The 20,447-nt window shown below is 40.3% G+C and overlaps 1 protein-coding gene and 1 long non-coding RNA gene across 5 annotated transcripts in view; both read right to left on the minus strand.

Annotated features, from left to right (window-relative positions):
* pparab (peroxisome proliferator-activated receptor alpha b) overlaps positions 1-5,581 on the minus strand; it is a 49,564-nt gene extending 43,983 nt beyond the window's left edge. The window contains exon 1 of the mRNA XM_015042385.1: positions 4,662-5,581. The gene's annotated coding sequence lies outside the window, so the exon portion shown is untranslated. The remainder of the gene's footprint in view (positions 1-4,661) is intronic.
* A 4,671-nt stretch (positions 5,582-10,252) lies between these two features.
* LOC106953562 (uncharacterized) overlaps positions 10,253-20,447 on the minus strand; it is a 31,440-nt gene continuing 21,245 nt past the window's right edge. The window contains exons 3-4 of one of the 4 annotated variants that reach the window (XR_001426220.1): positions 18,137-18,252; positions 10,253-11,329 (exon numbers count right to left, since the gene is read on the minus strand). This is a non-coding gene — a long non-coding RNA (uncharacterized LOC106953562). Of the gene's footprint in view, positions 11,330-11,731; positions 14,184-15,508; positions 16,152-17,834; positions 18,253-20,447 lie in introns of those variants that run through there. The other 3 variants (XR_001426219.1, XR_001426218.1, XR_001426217.1) reach the window with 3 other exon arrangements.

Here is a 20,447-nt window from a genome sequence, read left to right on the forward strand (position 1 = left end):
GCTTCCACAAATCGTTTTATGTGTTTAGCGGTTTAGCATTAGCTTCCACAAATTGTTTTATGTGTTTAGCGGTTTAGCATTAGCTTCCACAAATTGTTTTGTGTTTAGCATTAGCTTCCACAAATTGTTTTGTGTTTAGCATTAGCTTCCACAAATTGTTTTATGTGTCTAGCGGTTTAGCATTAGCTTCCACAAATTTTTTATGTGTTTAGCGGTTTAGCATTAGCTTCCACAAATTGTTGTACGAGTTGTGTGGTTTTAGCATTAGCAGAGTATTCTATTGTAATAGATCTTGGCAGTTTCAGTGCAAAAATAAATTTCCCTTGACGACCATGTCGGCCATATTGAATGTTTTAGTGGCTAACTGGATTTTCTTCTTTTTTTTAAAAAAAAACACAGCAAGCTCCTGGGAACCCTGTTAGTTTCTTGTATCTACATGTGAAAGAATTTGTTTAAATATTCAATTATCCGCTGTACTTTTTTTAAAGGAACATTAGATTAAATTTTCTAGCATGAAGTTCTGGAGCCAAAGCTGACTGCTGTTTGAAACTTTACTTAGCAAAACCCAGCAACTCCACATCCTGATGATACCGCCACCATTTCTCAGTGACGAGGATGTCACACGACTAAAAACCATACGCTACGGTTCGGCTTCGTCCAATCACAACACTTTCTCCTTCTCTCCAGGTTCTGGGAGACCTTACTCAATCAAGCCTGTGTGTTTTTCTTGGAAGAAAAGGTTTCTGTATTGCAACCTTACCCCTTAACCTAGACATATGGAGAAGACAGGAGAGTGTTGTGTCACGGAGAACCCAATCCACCTCCTTCAGCAGCGCCTCATGACAGCCTCCCTAAAAGCTTTTTGCAAGATTGCTTTGGAAGTTTATGTAATGTCACTGTTGTCCAACTTTTTCCTCCGGTTATTGTGCCATGGTATATAAATAATGCTCTGCAGGCCAGTAGGGAGTGATTGTGAAAGCAAGATGGATTCCCAGTGGGCTTTTTTGTCATAAAGGGTCGATGTAAGAGTCAAGTCGGCAACTGAGCCGCTTCCTTCTGTGATAAAAAGGAGCAGCCAACGATTGCGCTGCAGCTCCGACCTTCATGTGCGAACAACCAGCATCCAAGAGGAGCCTGAAGAGAGGTACGAATAAAAGAAAAAAAGGAAAAAAAAAGGAAAGTATTCACGCCAAACTACTGCACTTTTTCTAATAAAAGCTCAGATATGGGGAACTGTGCAGTGGTGTCCAAATTTTCTGCCACAAGGGCCAAAATCACAGACTTATAAAACTTTTTTTGTGATTAAATAGAATAATTCATGAGAAATGGCTTTCGCCTTATACAAAAGAAAAATCCTACAACTGCTAAAATCTCAGGAAGATCAGTTCGGTTTACATTTTGTGAAGAGGAACGTTGCGTTCAGTGTCTTCTTCAGAGGTTTTTGTGTCGTTCGCTTCAGCGGTTGTTGGTGCAGTGCCACCACAGGCGAGGGGAGTGTACTGCTTTCTCAAAAGGTTTGGATCATTTGGCTGGGCAGTGTGAAAGCGAGCCTCATCAGCTGAAAATGGAGCGGATGTAGCAATGTTGGACCCTTAGGCCCTTTAAGCAGTGCAATTCTAAAAGTGTAGCGCTCAAGGTGACAACATGTTGGAGTTATGTTAATTCTGATTTATGTTGACTTTTGTACAAATTTTTTTTGCATACTTGGGCAATTATTCCCTCTGGTTTTGGAAGCTGCTGGGAGGATTTTTCTGCTCTTACTAGATTAGTTGTTATGATGCCTAACCAGGGCAAGTGTTTTATTTTTTATACAGCTCATTGATATCCCCAATACTTAAATTATACCTGAATTACGGCCCTAAATCCCAGAGGATACCTTCATTTCATTTAGATGCGTTTGATTCCTTGGGGCGTCACTCTAAACTACGACTTTAGCTAAAGGAAGCTGCACTAATTCAGAATAAAGACTTCAACGTAGTGGAAATAAGAAAGAAGTCACAATGCTGAAAATAAATCAGAAGGTGCTTTGACAAATTATTTTTGGCATCATTCTTCTTTTTTGAGCTACTTCCCTTTTTTTTTTTTTTTTTTTTAAAAAAAAGACTTGATAGCACAAAGACGTCTTCCAACATGACGATGTTAAATCTAAACTCCTCGCACTTTAGTAAAATAAAAGGAGAGGCTACATTTTTAGCTTATTCCTGATACCATTTATAGACCAGGGCTCTGATTTGATACTGGTAGGACACACTGTAAAGTCTGATGGTTGCCTAGACACAAAACAACAGCCCAAAAGAAATGTTGTTTTGTTTTTGTTTTTTTTAAATCACAAAAGTGTGAGTAAAAGAAATCTATCAAAATTGCCAGTAAAGCTTTTAGGAAACAACAAAAATACAGAAGTAAGTTTCACATCTCGCCTCCTGCAGTAACGCCACCTACTCGGTTATCACCTGTTAGTTAAAAATAAACAGAATTTGAACTTAGTACTTGGTTGGGGCTTGGTTCGGAGATTCTGTCACATTTCCAGGACTATAAACGTGTTTGTTTTTATAACAGTAGAGAACGGAAAAGAAAAAAAAAAAAAACAATAAAAGACGCCGTCTCGTTGATAGATTAGATGAGTACAAATGAATTTCTAACAGCACTCAGATAAGGTGACCTTTGAACTGCAGACGGACACAACACCAGTATGGAGTCTGACCTTAAGCAAACCTCACAGGACTGAATGTAAAGAACATTTCTGATGCAGGTTTGTAACTGAAAACTGATCTTCAACTTCTGCACTGCCGTCTTATTTCCAAGCATATCCCAGTATTTCGTTTATTTATTTGCTGCATTTCATGTAAGTTTTGTGACTTAATTTTTACTTGGACCCTTCTGTCATTTTCCATTTTATGTTAAATGTAAACATAAATTGAACTGAATTTTACATCCGGTTGGTAATTACTGATCACTGTTTACATGTTTGCTTCTTTTTTATTCCTTAATTATGTTTAATCCAGACGCAAGAGTGAAAAACATTGTCAGAGCTTTTTTCTTTTTTCTTTAACTGGGGATGGGATGGGTATAGAAAAAACAGATTTATATTCAGTTTATTGGCAAAAGTCTCTCTAGTTACTTCCATGCCATTTAACAGACAAACATCTAAAAGTTAAATTGTGGCTGGTCACAAATGAAAAAGTATAAGCTGTCAACAAACAGCTTCTTTAGAAATTAGTTTCGTTTTCTTCTCGTTTGTCCCACTTGTTGACTGTGTTCAAACACATATGCAATTGCTTGTTTGCGACCAACACAAGAAGAGTTTCCTTCCACTCAACTTTACAGTACAGCACAGAGTGTCAAAAACTGTCTGGTGGACAAATGCCAAGGCAGCACTGCTTTCAGCAATTATAGAAACTATAACGGAGAAAAAAAAACATAACATTTCTGCAATAAAAATCCTTTTGTTGTTACTCTTCAGCAGTGTTGCATTTTTCTGAGAAATTGTTTTTTGGGGGGGTTTTTTTGGTCTGAGATAGCAAATAATCCACTGAAATCTATTTTTGTGTTTAATTAATATGCTCAGTTGCTTGAAGGACTGAATTACAGAAAGTTTTTTTAATGCCACTACAAATGTATTGCAATGCACCTGATTGTGTCAAATATGAACAGGAGTGACTTAAGACAGGAAGGTGGGTTGGTCTTAGGAAGGAGTTGCCAACTAGAAGCTACACATTAACCAGTGTTATTTCTAAGGATTTTTTTTTTTAATAGTCATCGCTTGTCACTGTTTGTCAGGAACAAAAGTGGGAAAACAGACATTAAAGTGGTAAAAAGTAAACACAGAAATGTTGAAAACGTGAGTACGTGTGCAAAAAAATTACAAAATTTACATCGAGTGAATTTTGAAAACGTCTTCCACATGCTGTTAACTAAACATCAACTTTAGAGATGCACAGATCATTCTTTTCCTGGTAAACGCCACTTTTTGTTTTTAAAGGAAATAAAGTAAAATCAAACAAAACTCGCAAGTTAGTTGATTTTCTTGAAACTAAAACAAAAAAGTTTATCAAAGTACAAGCCGATTATAAACAGAAAGCTGAAGAACTCTGAGCTTTTGATCAAGAGAAACAATATTTTAAAACCACTGATGGCCAATTAAAGCAGATGGAGGGAAAACAAATGGTGGCACCTTTTGTTTTTCTGTCCAGTTTATAGGTGCATTCTCTGCAGTGTGGATGTGGGAATTTAAACAGTGTTTAGTTCCTCTTACTTAATTGCAACAGTTAGTTGCTCTGTTTTAACAGACATCCACAGACTGTTCAGCAGAGTAACAATACGCCTGTAAACAGTGTTTGCGGTGAGTGTTTGGCTCTATAACCAATAGCTTACACCACAGAATGTGCCTATTGATGATCAAGCTGCGCAGGCGTACTAATCAGAACCTGTTTAGCCACCCTAGAGCTGCAAAATTAATGCTAATCCTTCCAGATTCCTGCAGCATTTTTTTTTTTTTTTTTTTTTTTGGCAAAGTGCAGACAGAAGTCAGAGCCGGACGAACTTGCAAGTTCACCAGTGCATTTTGTTTGGTGTGCAACCAAAACATTCAGCAAGTTGATGGAAGCGTCTTAGCTCCTGCAGGAGGAGGGCGGACTAATTGAAAATAAAATGTAGGTTTGTACCTTAGAGCGGACAGCGCGGTCCAACGCAGCCATCATCTCCTTGGTTGGGAAACCTTGCTAGGCTCACGCGGGGTCGTTGAGTGGAGGCAGAAGAAGAAGAAGTAGAAGTAGAAGAAGAAGAGGACGAGGGAGGTGAAGGGGGCGGGGAGGGGGGCCACTGTCCCTGACGCCGATCACGTCCACGTTTTCTCCCCGCTGTGCCGCCGCCGCCTCTCCTGTCAAAGACCCCCCAACACATCCACGCGCAGCAGAGACATGGTGCTCCCACCCCGCCGGAAGTGGCGTCATGAGTGACGGCGCGGCAGGGAAAGACGAGAAAACACACACACACACAGACACACCCTCCGTCGACACACCTACAGTTTCAGCGAATGGGAGCAGAGCAGCTGCTTCCTTTGTGAAGGACGCCCCCTAACCACGAACCACTGAAGCCCCTCTGCTCGCTGAAAGGACGCGGAGCCTGCACTCACTGCTAGCAAGGAGAGTTGCACAACAGCAGGCTAACCAGTTGCAGAAGGAGTCATAAACACTTGAGAGCACAGCCAGAGAGAAGAGTTTATGTCCGACTGCGTGAATTTGTCTGGAGGAAGATGTAGAGATGAAGCCGGAAGTCAAGTGGCTCTCAATAACTTTGGCAAAATGAAAAATAAAGAACCAACTAAATAAAGATGTAATATAAAATCCAAGCTTTAACAGTTTATAATTTTTGTTTGATTAAATAACTGGATGAAATGTCCACAAAAAATGACTCCAAAACAACCTTTTTTTGTCATTAGGTTGGGAATGATGAGCTTATTTTGACGATTCCTAGCGCTATCAGCCTACAGACATAAACTTAGAGAAAATTAAGGATTTTAACAGCATTTTCTACAAATACAAACATTCCATAGAAGAAAATATTTTTGCAATATTTTGAGGGTTTTCGCTTTTTTTAAGAAAAACGAAATAAAGTTACGATTGAAACGCAATAACACATTTTTACAGTAGATATTTATCAGAAACTATTAGCTGCTGTTTTTTTTTTTTTTTTCAAAATTTGATGTAACATTTGTGCCCCTAAAAAAGTTTTATTTAGCTGGACACGGGGTTGTGGACCTCTGCATACTTTTCAGTTGTTGCATTTCAATTTATCCTCCTCTCAGGGATAAATTCACCAGGTATCAGTTGCAGATGTAGCAAAAGGACACATTATGCAATCTAAAACTGATCTTCTAGTTGTGGGCCGCCTTTCCTTTCCTCGTCAGAAAACCAGGGCCTCTAAAGCACAGAACTGTAGAAATGTGAAATGGCTCCAGAGAAATCACGCTGCGCTCGGCTAGAGAGGCGAAGTGTCGTCACTTTTCCAGATGCCTTGGCAGGACACTGTGATTCATGTGTTGAGATGATCAGTCTGCAGGTCTGCTATTCTTGTGCAAAAAGAAAAAAGAAAAGAAAAAACCTGGACAAAGTCACAGCCAGAGAGCTAATTCCTCTCCACTCTGGCAGCAGAGCCAGATTATGAGGACTTCCAGTCAAACTGTTGCAATGAGCTGCCTCCTAATGAAGCAGCCCTGATTTCTCAACTCAGACCAGATGCTGAGTGCGCAGCCCTGCCCGTCAGTCTGTCCGGCCGTGTGTCCTCACTGCATCCCCTCTCTGAGCTGCATGCTCTGTCCTGTGGCTGCTGGTCTGACATTTGGCACAAAGCCATCGGACTGAAGTGAACACAGAGGATGTGCTCTTAAAGCTGCAGCATGTAACTTATATTAACGTTATCTATATATATATATATCTATATATACATACATATTTATTAAAGCTGCTACTATGTCAACAAAGTACATTATGAGACAGATAACCTGTGAAAAGAATGCATCTCCTCTGCCTTCCTCTGTGGTTCTACTGCCATCTGCAGAAATACACAACTCAGTCAGAAACAACCAATCAGAGCCAGGAGGAGGGCCGTAATGCTGTCAATCACCACTGTGTATGTATTTCTTCCTTGCCGTTACACTACAGCTACTTCGCCACACTGGACACCCCGTAGCTACTCAGGCCAGTTTTTGTTTTTGTTTTTTGTTTTTTTTTTGCTTTCAGAAATCGTCTTTGAATGTCCTAAAAAGCTCAATATAAGTTTGATGAATTATTTTTAGTTAGCATGTCCACTGACGATGGCGGATAAAGTTTTCCATGTCGTTTCTCCACCATTAGCACACTTTTCAGCGTGTACATAAGCATGATTGGCAGCACTGTGGCCCTCCCCCTCTCTCTGATTGGCTGTTTCTGACTGGGAGCGTCGCATTTGGAGGCAACAGATGTTGATTCTTTCACAGATTGTCTCATTTCACAACACGGTGACAGTTTTAACAAATATGTAAAAACAGAAAAAATTCAAACAAATAAAACATTATAAAAACATTACACTGCAGCTTAAAAGATGTTGATTATGACCCACAGCAACACTCCTCTGTGACTTTTTATATTTTGTTGCGGAAAAACACCGACACTAAACTTAAAGCTGGAACACAACAGATCAGTTCAAATCATATTTTTTTACTTTGGAACGGTCCAGTCAAAGCCTAGACCTAAATCTAACGGAGAACCTCTGACAAGATTTGAAGACGGTTGTCCACAGATCCTCTGAATTCGACCTAAATAAGCTAAAGCAAACCAGAGTGACCGAACGTTCAAACGCTCCGACATGACCGGCAGCAGTGAAAGAGGATTCTATGATAGCATAAATACACACCGCACATTTGTTATTTTTAAAGAAAAGAAAAAGAAAAAAGAGCTTTTATTTTTCCTCCCACTTCACATTTTGTGTTGGTCTATTAAGAATCTGAAAAAGTTCAAAAGGTGCGCATGTCTTTGTGAGGTTGTGGAGCTAATGCTTTTAATGATGACCATAAATTCATTGACTGACTACTTATGAACTCTTTGACCTTTCAGATGCATCTGAGGTCGCCTCAGAAGGTCAACTTACTCTTCAGACTCTTTCTTGCATTGATCATTTCCTCGTCTGCAGCCCAGGATCTGTTCATGAATTTAACAAACTATATGCGAACTTTCAACCTTTACGTCCGACTTCTGTCTGGTTGTTTTTCTTCTTTGTGTCTCGACGTCTGTCGTTTGTTTTGTTGTGTTTCTGCTGCCACTCACCTGTTTGTTCGTCCTCCTCCTGCTTCGTGTTCGTCTCTCTGTTCAGGTTAAATTCTCTCCTTGGTTCTCAAATCTGTAGCAGCCAGACATTTTTTTTTTTTTATGTCCCCCGGCTGGTTATCTATTTCAGGATCAATAAATGTTATATTTGCCCTCCATTGGTTGACTTCCTTGCTTGCTCAGCCCTTCCCTGAGCGTATCCCAACCAATCAGGCATAACATTATGACCCGATGTGACTAGATGTCTGGGTCAGAGTAGCTCCAAAACTGCAACTCTTGTTCTGCGTCAAAAGTTTTTGGAATGTAGGACATCTAAACGCCATCTTTATTTGTCCAAAATTGTCATTTTGGAGAAACTTTGGAATTAAAGTTAGCTTAGCTTAAATTACCCTTTCAAAGGAAAGTAAAAATAACCTCATATGGCAGTCATTTAAATTTCTGACTTTTTGGGAGCAAGTGTCAGTCTAAAAAAACTCCTTTCAAGACTGTTAGTACTGTGGAAAAGTTTTAATTTATTCATATTTTCTAGATTTCTTTTTTTTTTTGGTGGACTATAATAATGTTCAATCCTGAACAGTTTGCAGAGGAATGCATTTTGCTAAGCTAAGCTATTAAATCATAACTGTTATGAAACAATTCAGAAAATCCTTCCAAAGCTCAAGAAATGTACAATTGTTCTGTCACAATCTGTTTATTATTGTAAAGTGAACAAACAAAGGTGATGTAGTGTGACGGAAATAAAACAGCATTTCAACGCAATGTTCATTTCAAATTCAAAAACACTTTATCAACCTTAACGGGAAATTAAACGTTGTAGCTTATATCACACAATGAACAGATGCTGATGCTGCTGTGGGCAGACAGCGTCTCCTGTAGCAGTCTGTTTCACAACGGTGCCTCTGACTGAACACGCTGCTGTATAATGCGGTGATTTCCAAAGAGGTTTAGGGTGAAAAAAATTTGCTGAGTTTTTTTTTTTTCTTTTCTCACTTTGAACTTTTATTTGTCATCCAGTTCACTTAATTTTTTTAGGTGCATGTCTGCTGCACAGAAGAAAAAATAAACAGAAGGACAAACGAACGACTTCCAAAACTCTGGAGGGAGACAGAGTTTTATGACTGAAACATCATAAGAACACAGAGAACTTATGGCTGGTTTCGATTATCGGTCGCTCGTTAACGCGTTTACGCTGCGCGACTAATTTTCCCAATCGATGGATGATTTAAGTTTCGGAGCGAATCGCCACACGGCGTCTTTCTGAAAAGTAAAACATGATTAGCATCTGTTGGAGTTTGTATTTCAGTGTTCTTCCAAACTGTTTCCGCAGTTTCTTGCCTTTGACGGAGCGCTGCTGTTTATCTTATGATCGTCCTCAAGATTACTTGAAGAATTAATTGAAATAAAGCCAGAATACGATCAAGCTGGGAGATAAACAGCGTGGTCTGGTTTTAATCTCTCGTTTCAGTTCTCGTTTCTTTCTTTCTTTCTTTTTTTTTGGAAACACTTGCTCTGTTTCGTCCTGCACTCAAAGACCTTCTCTTCCTCTTCTTCTTTTGCCAGCGATTAAATATTTTGCAACATCATCGGGGGAATAAACGTCTCCGTGTGTTTCCAGGGGGTTTCTGAGCGGCGAGCCGCCGGTCGAAGATGATGATGATCATCAACTCTGGAGGGAGACAGAGTTGATGATGATGATCATCTTCGACCGTTTCTCCATTTGTCTCTCACAAATGGAGAAACTGTGCATCTCGTTCCAGCGGTCGTACGGCAGAGATTCAGTCTCTTCAGTAAACCCTTTTCAATACATTTTAATTACAATCCTGCTGACGGTTTTAAAGATTTATGAAAAATATTCTATTCTATTTATCCAATATATATATGCTCAGGTGCTTAAATGTGGTAGCAGCAAAACAAAGGTTAAACAAAATGTCTATCAAAGTATTGTTTTTTTTTGTTTTTTTACAGATCACATGTATTTGTAAGACACCAAACATCAGATACAGCTGGAAGGATGTCAAGATGGCGTCTATGAAACATTTGATTTTAATTTCATTAAAAACAATGAGCTGTAAGGAATATAAAACTCCCCGTCTTTGTCGCCAAGCATGTTCAACACATGTTGCAGAAACAAAAGTCTATCCAACGTTACGGTTTCTCTCTCGCAGCAAACTATTTCTTAAATAACAATACAAAGAACAGTGAAACATGGCATGAAACTCATCCTCAACCATATTAGTAAAAATTAAATAAAGACATTTACCTGATCTTATCTGAGCACACAGATCTTTCTATATTTTTAATATTTATTTCAGTAACTCTTTATTTGGCAGGGTGAGCATAAGACTGACAACATCTGTCATGAACATGAATGAGTCTTTATGAATGCCTGACTGTTGTCATGAAGTGTGATTTGGTAAATAATGACATTTTTATTGCAAAGTTGCCCCAAGAGTTGCTTTAAAAGTCCATTAAAAGGCTCGACTTTGCACTATTTTATAAATAATGACACTTTAATGCAAATTTGGCACTTTATTTCTAACTTCATAAATATCTCGGTTTGAAACACGCCCTGATTTAGGATCTGCGTTTGGATTTTCTTGCACATTTCCTGCCACCGCTGATCTTTAGAGTAGAACAGAAAACAGGCTTTAGTGTCCTGCAAAGGGGGAAATAATCAGCCATTGGGCATAAATATTTACATAAGAAAAGTTCTTAAATTATTAAAAAAAAACAATACTTATAATAAAAACAATGATCGTAATAATAATATATTGTACAAGATTATAACAGAAAATACCGTGCAGTTATTAGAAATAAAATCATCGGACTCACGATTCAAGGAATGTGCAGCTGAGTCGGATCAATAAGTTACTCAAATAAATATCCTTAAAATTCAGTTTAAATTGGAAAATAAAGTTTTTTTTATTGATTTAAACACAGTAAGTGAATTTTACAGTTTTACGTTGTAAAACGTCAGACAGGGAAGTTAATTCTCAACTGCATGACAAAAAGTGCTGTGTCAAGAGAGAGTTACGACTCAACGCGCGTTAGCAGAGATATTAGCTGCACTACATCGAGCGCCTCTGTTTTCTCAATCTTCGCACAGCATGGAGAAACATCAGGTTGTGAGGATACAGCTTGTTGCACCACTCCTGCCGAGGGCAGACAGTCCGCATGCAGTAATAATCTCTGGTCAAGACCGACTGTCTGGACAGCAGCTGCTTTCATAATTAAGGGAGACCTCGGAGAGCTTTCCACATCCAGATGATATAGGGACAGCTGCACCCCTCCACCCCCTCCATCCACTCGGCTTGCTTACAACACGTCTCTGCCTGAGCTGAACCCGAGAGCAATCAGGCAAAAAGAAAGAAAAGAAAAAAAGAAAAGAAAAAAGAATTCTGGAGAAGCAGCAAATGAGAAGAAGTCATGATTGGTTTTGAAAGGAGAGATCGCTGAACGTCAGGGATTTGCCAGAAGCTGCTGCAGCAGACTGACTCACTCCGAGGCGCTCTGGGTTCCTCTGATTCACGCTGAACGTACCAGTTAAAAACAAACAAACAAAAAAATAAATAAAGACAGTGGGACAGCTGTCAATGTTTCAGCTGTTTGGACGTCTTCTCCTGTCCTAATCCTAATCCGAAAATTATTTTGAGTATGTGGAGGGTCACTGCAGGTCACGGTGAGACCCGAATTCAGCTGAGACGCTTCTGCTGCCCCCTGGTGGTGCCAAGGAACGATAGGAAGTTGCACAAATACCGACTGCTTAAGTTTTGCCCTTTGAGTACTTTTTCCAACAAACAAGACCTTTGTTAATAAAAAGGAAGGAAACGCAATGACTGACATGTCACTCAAATAACAACAAAAGTAAATTGAGTAACTATTATTTTTTATTTTTTTCCTTTGGTTATCACATTTCATAGGGATAAAAAAAATGCATATTTGATCAAATCAGAGCATTAAAGAGTCTAAAATTTTATAATTAAAGAACATTTCCAACAGAGCACTGCAGGAAAAAAAGTACTTTTGGTCTAGTTTCTAGTGCAAATACCTTAGTGGACTTAAAATAAGGCAACATTGATGTACAAGTAAATTTTCAGCAAGATGTAGGAGCTTGTTTCAAATCAATGATTCCTTAAAAAATGCAAGTTCCACTGGGAGGTTATTTTATTTACAACAATGTGCTTAATTTAACCACTTAGCTTATTTTATGCAATATTAAGAATATGTAAGAAATGCAAATAAATAATTCAACTCTTTTTTCTAAATAAGAAGTAACTTTTTATTGCCTAGCATGCACTAACAGAGCAAGCATTCTTTTAGTGTGTGATTCATCATTTATAGCAAAGGATGCATCTGCAGCTAAAAATAATAATAAATATTTAAATAAACCCTTTCTGCTTCACTTAACACCAGTACAGCATAGGGCTGATTTTATTATTATTAAAAATGATTAATAAATGGACAGCAAAAGGTGCTTAATAGGAGAATTTTATAGAGCTGAGGTGAAGCAAAAACTATGACACTCGAGGCATTCTGGGTAGAAATAATTTGCTGTCAAAATAAAGTGCAAAGTTGATAGATTCTTTGCACAACTTTGGCTTAATTACTGCTCCAACAGTGTTGCTTTTCCAGCAAATAGGCAATTAATCGATTACTAATTAGTAATGAATCGTTTATGACGAATAATCATTTCACCTCGATAAATCAGATCGTTTCATACCCAATATATAAGATTTTAAAGATATCTATGGGTCACCACTAGGTGGTGCTCTTGCCATGTGTTCGGAAGTGAACCGGCCTTGGAAGGTGATGATGGCACTGAAGTTATACTTTGCATATATTAACCGGTTCGTATAAACGCACTCGGTGTTTTTTAGCTGGCATGTCGTTTCTGGGAGCAGCGTGTCAAACCGCGCCCGTCTCTCTCTGCTCCGCTAGTTTATTTGAGGGACCTGCCCACACACAGGCTTCAGTCCTATCCACTTACATTCAATCAATAGCACTTCTCTGTTTCTACAGCTCTGACATCATAGAGGCGTTCAAGTAGAAGGAAAAAAAAAAAGAAGCTGCGGGGATTATTCTCTTCGATTTCCAGGCAAAAGGAAAAAAACCCGACCTCATTATTAAATTGTGACTCGTGTATTTTATATTGAGTATCGAGTGCATTTCATTAGTTCCTCGCCGTACGAAGAGGGGAAGAGAAAAAAAAGAGAAGAAGAAGAAGAAGAAGAAAAGCACATCCCAGGGTGGACTTCTCGAAGCGGCGAGGCAGGAGAGGAGGTCATGGATGGAGGATGGCCTTTAGAGATGGAGCCCCAGAGGCAGGTTGCACACAGAGTCTTTGTTTCACACGACTTCAGCGGCTCGGCTCCCTCCGCTCTATCGTCGTGGCTCAGGCTCAAATCGATTCAATATGGTGGCTGGTGGGTTGGTGATGAGGGGCGGGAGAGGGGGTGGGGGAGGAGGACAGCTACACGGAGGGTGCAGCACTCACGCAAAACACACCCAGGACCGGTCTAGACACAAAAGCAGAATCCAAACTTCACGCTCCGCTAGCAGCGGCGTGGTGTTAAATAAATCCTCTCGTTGCGTCAGATGCTTAAGGAGATTGCGTAACTTTCTCAGCTTGTGCAAATGAGCTCAAAGGAGGAATTTTTTTTAAAGTGTATTTTTAAGTGTTTATCTCTGACCCAAAGGTTATTTAAGCGATAAGTGAAAGTAGATGGGGTGAACGAGGGCTCGACCTTGATACGAGATACGGGGCTGCGCTCTCAGACGGTGAGGCAGGTGTGATGCCAAACTTGGCCCAACACCGTCTGGCAGCCGCCTCGCTATCTGTGAGAGAGAGAGAGAGAGAGAGAGAGAGTGTGTGTGTGTGTGTGTATTTATGTGAGCCGCTGGCCAGAGGGAGAGCGAACACTGTAACCCTCATCTGCTGTCGTATGAATCACGCTGGAGCCCGGGAGGTGAGACGGGCCGAGGCTAATGTTTCCATCTGCTCTGCTAGAAGGTTTTAGGACATGACTTGGCTGCTGCTTCATGTCTGAACCGGATCTGGGGTCGTATCCTGACTTTACCCCCACATCTTCTCAACAGGTTTATACAGTTCAGGGTGTTTGAAAGTGAGGCTGTGTTAAAAGATTTCCACCCAAATTGTGATAACTTGCCTTCATTCACTACAAATCCAGATCAGGTAGTTCCGGAGGCTGAAGCTAACGATGACAGCGGACTTCCACTGGACCGAATAATGTCGTAAAGCAAACAAGGTTTCACAAAGTTTTTAACCGCCATTACATTTGGAGTAGGCGGTTATTTACAAGGAATGATGGGATGGATCACTGACAGGAAATTGAAGCTGGAGGCGGTGCGCCACCAATGATCTTCCTATGTAGAAAAAAAGAAATGCACTGAGAGCGGAATACATGAGGCATTTGCCATTACATATAAAACAATTAAATTAAAGCAACTTAAAACTCAATTAAATCCCCTGTACTGAAACCACAACGTCTTCGCTTCTTCAGATAAACCTCTTGTACTAAGGGTAATACATGTGAAGCGTTTCCAGTCCAAGTTACTGTTTTACAAAAAAGGCAAAGCAGTGTAAAAATAAATAAAATAGTCTTCCCCTATAATACAACAGTATTAATTGCATTTAGATATTTTCACCGTTTCTGTGACCAGAAACACAAACTGTTTCGTTTCTGCCAGACGTTTTAGACGTCTCAGTGTTTGTTTGACACAGGAAGATCATCAGTGGCGCACCGACTCCAACTGACATTAACAGCCCAATACAAATGTGAAAAGGCTTAAAAGGTTTAGAAATGCATTTTCACATGATCTCTGATTAATCATTAACTTTTTAAGATAGTTGTTAACTTCAGGCTGCAGGTTGACATAGTGAACCGTGTATAACATGTTCATAGTAAGTGTCTAAGGTTCGGTTTCATCGTTAACGTTGCATTTAGGACTTAGAACAAGAGAGCAAATTTGTTTCAGAAAAAAGGCTGAAAATGAACTAACAACTGGATGGACACTTGTCAGCTAATCTAGATTTATATCAAATTAGGAAGAAATTAGGAAGTTATCTCCCATAAAAACCCTGAACTTAACCTTCATCCAAGGAATGTTTAGTTGCATAGCACAATTTCAACATTAAGGCAATTCAAAGTGCTTAAACATTACATTGCCGTGGCAAAATAAGTGGGAAAACGACAACGGGTTAAACACAGACCAGAGTATACGACGTTCCAGTTATTATTGATCAAAGGTAGCTTTAAACAAAATAGTTTTTAGCCTTGATTTAAAGAGAACTCAGTGTTTCGTCAATTTTCCGGTTTGTTCCAGATTAGTGGAGCATTTAAGGAATGTCATGGATAATGCATGACAAGAGGAGTTTCAATGTCAGCAGTAGTTTAGAAATCCATTCTGTGCACACTTGTCCATGTAGGGTCAGATGGGATCTGTTGCCATTGGGAAAGAGGGGTGCGACTATGCGCGCGCGCGCGCACACACACACACACACACACACACACACACACACACACACACACTCAAACCTAAGATCAATTTAGATCTTAGATTTGAACCCAGGACCTTTTTGCTGCAAAGCTACAGCGCTACCAACCGCTCCACCATGTAGCCCTAGCTTAAAAACCATTACCAGCAACACACAACATTGAATGTTAAATTAAATAAGCACACAGAGCATCTGAGATTTATGATCTATTTTCTTTTTATTTTGGTTTGTAACAAAAAATAGGGAAAAAAAGCCTTTACCTGCTGCTAATATTGCACCGCTGACAATCAAAAGCTGCTCTCCAAGCTAAAGGCGGCTCAGTGACTCAAACTGGTTGGGTCTGTTGGTTTCTGTATGGTGTAGGATTGCTGCCCTTCGGGGAAGGCAGTAGGTTGTATAGTTATCTCCTGATTGGGCAAAATCACTACCCCGAAACCACACAACCTACTACCTCACCCCGTACGAACATCAGAAAAGGCCCTACGCGTTTGCCACAGAACTCAGTGATCTCTAACAAACGTGTGTTCTTTCAGCAACAGGAACCCGACATCCTCATACGGTCTTTTTGTGACACTTTAATTTCTATATTTCACAAAGGAACAGTTTTACACACTGTAGAGGAAGACAACAGGTAAAATTGCAACGACTGTCTAAAACAAGAGCTTTTAACTTGAGAGCAAAACCACCAAAGGTTACCACAAACCGTTTGCAACTAAGGTTCAAAATCCTGCATCCCGGTTAGATCCTGTGTCCAGTCTGTCCGTAAAGCTTGTCATTTCCGGTGTTGAGCCGGTTTCAGAGTTCTCTGGCGCTGGCGTCTGACGACATTACAGCCACTTCAGGAAAGACAGTAAGTTGTATAGTTATCTGACAGAAAGGGTGTGACCCCTAAAACTATACAACCTACTACCTCACCCCAAAGGACAGTCTTGAGGTAAAAAAAACAACAACAAAAAAAATAAAAAACAAAAACACAGCTTTCTCTCTCTCTGCTCCCGCCTGCGTTCATGCCTGTAATCCACTTCGACACACTTCGCTGAATGCAAAGCAGCAGTTATGATTCACAGAAACACAAACACGCGCGGCGCTCTCCTCTGGGACGCGGCACCGTGAAAGGAGCCTGTGTGTGGAGAGCACAATGTGACAACTGGGTCTTCGAGTTCATGGCTCAGGCTGAAGGGGAATTCAAATGATCTGACTGGGGCACCCATTTCCCAAACAAATTGCGTGGGCAGAGATATTTTCACATTCAAATGCAACCTGTAGGCAACGTATATGCTGCAGGCGTAATTGGAACCAATAGGTTTAACCACAAAAGTATAGCAACGTTTAGTAAGCATTACCTCCTGATTGTCCCACTTTGAGTTTACGTATAAAACGTCGGTGGAGCTGATTTAAATCACAATTAGATCAAATCAACACAAGATGATTGAGAAGGTTTTAAATATATTCATACCTGCTGTCATGTCGCAAACACAAACCTCAAAGGACTTTGTTGGTATTTTGTGTGATATATCGACATAAAGTAGTGCTTAATTAAGGAAAATAAATGCACGACTTTTACAAATAAAATAAATAGCGGCGTGATTTTAGCATGACTTTGCTCCAATACTTTAAAAATTTGTTAAAAAAGTCACTAAGCCCATTTAAATATTTCCCAGCTGGACAATTATTAGTTTGTAATTTGATTTTGAATAGATATTTTATTAGCTTGTTAATTTCTTAATTGCTCATGTTGGTGTGTTTGTAATTTTATTCATTTTGTTTAGTTGAAACAGGTCCGTCTTGTAAGAGAGATTTTGGATCTCAATGAGACGACCTGTAGAAACAAAGGTTTTTAAAAAAACCAAACAGTTAAATAAAACTATAAAAAGTGCTGTTTGTACAGAAAACACACGTGGAAAAAGAAGCTCTGGTTCGATGAGACCAAAACTGAACTTTTTCCACTGTAAAACACGGCAGTGGCGGTATCATGCTACAGGGGAGCCAGTTCTCCAGCAAGAACAGGCCAAAGGCAGAGAGTCGTACAGAGTTATGAAGTAAAACCTCAGTCCAGGTTGGATGGAGAGTGACGGCAAAGTCTTGTCACAGATTCTCATATGGATTTAGGTCTGGCCTTTGACTAGGCCATTCACATGAATATGCAATAATGGAAACCATTCCGTTGTAGTTCCATCCATCTTAGCACCGACTTTGACCAACTTCCTTGTCGTTGCTGAAGAAAAGTGTCCCCACAGCATCATGCTGCCACTGCCATGTTTCACAGTGGGGATTGTGTTGATCACAGCACAATGTTTTCACGACGCCCCCTGCAGGGCAGGTGGCAAACTGCAAACAGCAATGGCTGCTTTTATGCCGAGATTAAATCATACACAGGTGGGCTCCATTTATTAACTAAGTGGCACTAATTGGTGGCGCCAGATTGTATTTAAAAATATTACAGAAAATGGGGTTCAGCACAAATGCACACCACACTTTTCAGATTTTTATTTGCAAAGAAATCCGAAAGTCATGCATCGTTTTTTTTTGTATCATTTCAGGAGCCGCTATCACAAAAACACACTAAAGTTTGTGTTCGTAACACGACGGAACGTGTGGACGTTCAGGAGATCTGAACAGGTCCGCGAGGCGTTGTTGGAGCAGTGCAACGTGCACAACGCTCTGCACGGTTTCTTGTTTCCTAGAGCTGCTTTTCTTTGTTTCCAAGACAAGAAGAGCGTTAACATTGCTGAGAGGGTGGCTGAGCTCAACAGAGCTCTCATCCCGGGCCACATGTGTGGAGCGCAGGGCCACAGCTGCTGCCTCTGTTAATGCTTCTCACCTGCTCCATAACATGTGGCGGGGAGCGGCGATGGGGGCGAACGGGGTCGGCTGGCCTCCCGCCTCCTCCACCTCCCGCCCCGTCATGGTTTCAGCAGCACATCAGGTAGTCTTCATCTAAAAAAAAAAAAAAAAAAGAAGAGGGAAGAAAAACCCAAGAGGGAAAATCTGTTACTTCTGTAACAAAGGAAATGGCGAAATATTTCAACATGATGACTTTTAGATTTGACGTCTGTGAGATCAATTACAAACACCCCAGAGGTTGTCAGCTCATACAGGGGGGTCGAGTGGGGGAAGTGTGATCTGTTCTTTTCTTTCTTAGGAGTGAACATGCTTTTCAACTTTCCTCGCAGCCTGATTGATTTTCTTTTTTTTTTTTTGTGGTAAGCCAGATCAGGCATGGCCGATATCTTATATGCTGCTTGACAAACACCACGCCATTCTCCGTGTTTACTCTGTGCACAAACACACCGCCGAACAAAAAGTCATGCTAGGGCGGCCTCGGCCGGCACGTACTCCTGGAGAACTAGTACCTATATGCGAGGGAACAAACGTACAGCACAGCACGTTACAGAACGGTATGTCTTGAGCTGAGAGGCCCCATTGTGTCTGCTCAGTGGCGAGCCTGAGCCTCCCTGCATTATTCAACGGTGCCTTACTTACACCATAGCATTGTGGATTGTAAGTATGCACAAGCACAGACCCGTAGAGACACAAAAGGAGCGTGCTGACACTCTGCAGATGGAGATAAGCTGACAGGGGACGAATGGAAACGCAGAGTACGCGCACACTTAACAGTAAATCAACCAGAGATGGGGATCCGTTTCAAGATCTTGCTGCTAATTCTAATTAGAGTTTAGATTGGGCCTAAAACATCCAGCCGAACCCGATCTGACCCGACTGATTAACTTTAATTAGAGGGCCAAAGTAAGCCCCACTTATTGTGTTAATTACACTTTTACTGCTTTCAATTGTAGAGCTTAATCTGATTGAGCGGTGCAACTTCTTCTGCTTTTAGCTTTTGTTTAGCATCTTCCAGCTCCATTTTGGTGCTTGTTGTAACCGCAGGGTGAGTCAGGTGCACGTCATCTGGGATGTGTGACTGATAGGAGCGAAGTAGGGCGGGGCTGCGTAACCCGCTTATTGTGGAGTGTGCACAGTTTGTCTGAAAAGGTTTTTTAACCAGCCCATATTGTACTTCAGCAGATGCAAAAAGAAATCATCTGTTGGCCGGAATATGTCAATTATTAGTTTGATCGGCTAAACTCAAAAATCCAATATTTGTTCTGATTGGTGAATAGACCAGACTAGAGCTGCACAATATATTCAATTGAAATCATCATCGCAATACGTGTAATATTCCAAAGTAATGCATTCATGAAATGCATCCCAGCAAGATTTTTGACCAGCTGAACTCCTCATCACTGTGCATACCAGACAGAAAATATAGGTAAGTGAAAGATTCATTCAGACTGTGAGAGAGCAAGACTTTCAGCAGATAGCAGGAAGGTTGAACATGCACAGTTGCTACGTTTTATCCTTTAGAGCCATCAACCTGTGTTAGTCATGGAACATGGTGTGTGAGAGAAATTATATGAAATCCTTTGATAAACTACTTTTTCAGAATGCAAGTTGTGCTAATTGCAAACCTAAGACGCCAAAACATCGTCTGAGAATCAATTTTTCTGTTTCACAGAGACTACTCTCACACACACACACACACACACACACACACACACACACACACACCATGTGGCGTTGCCTCTGCTCGTAACATAAATAGTTAACAAATGGAGAAGACAAGAAAACAATATTGTCAGTGCTGTTTTCATATGTTCTTAAAAACTAGAACCAGCAGAAAATTATTCACCATATTCTGACTGCAACTCCTAGCGCCTTCGTTTACTGAAGCATAAAATCAGAATAATTTGTCCTGGATGCTAAAGTTAATGGCTAGACCATAGCGGACTTTCGTCAACTTAAAACAACTTTGATCTATAGCATGAAACATGAGTTCAAACAGATGGCATTTTGTGCACCTTTATAGTTTATAAAACCTTTACAGTTTTATAAAGGTGCACCACTAAACATTGGACATTGTAATTTTTTGGATGATTGCTGTATACGACCTATAAAAAGTCGAACCTGCCGATTCCGATTTTGGCTAGTTCCGATTTTTTTTTTGTCTGAAAAGTTGCTAAATATGGCAAGAAGTTGCTGAGTTAGCAACAGTTTGTTAACATGCAGACCTGATGGACCGGTCCATCAGTCAACCCTCTCACAGCAAAGCAAAACAGGTCAGTGGTGGATTT

This window comes from Poecilia latipinna, unplaced genomic scaffold (genome assembly GCF_001443285.1).
Source record: "Poecilia latipinna isolate Pla-1442-1.1 unplaced genomic scaffold, P_latipinna-1.0 Scaffold34, whole genome shotgun sequence".
Lineage (NCBI taxonomy): Eukaryota > Metazoa > Chordata > Actinopteri > Cyprinodontiformes > Poeciliidae > Poecilia > Poecilia latipinna.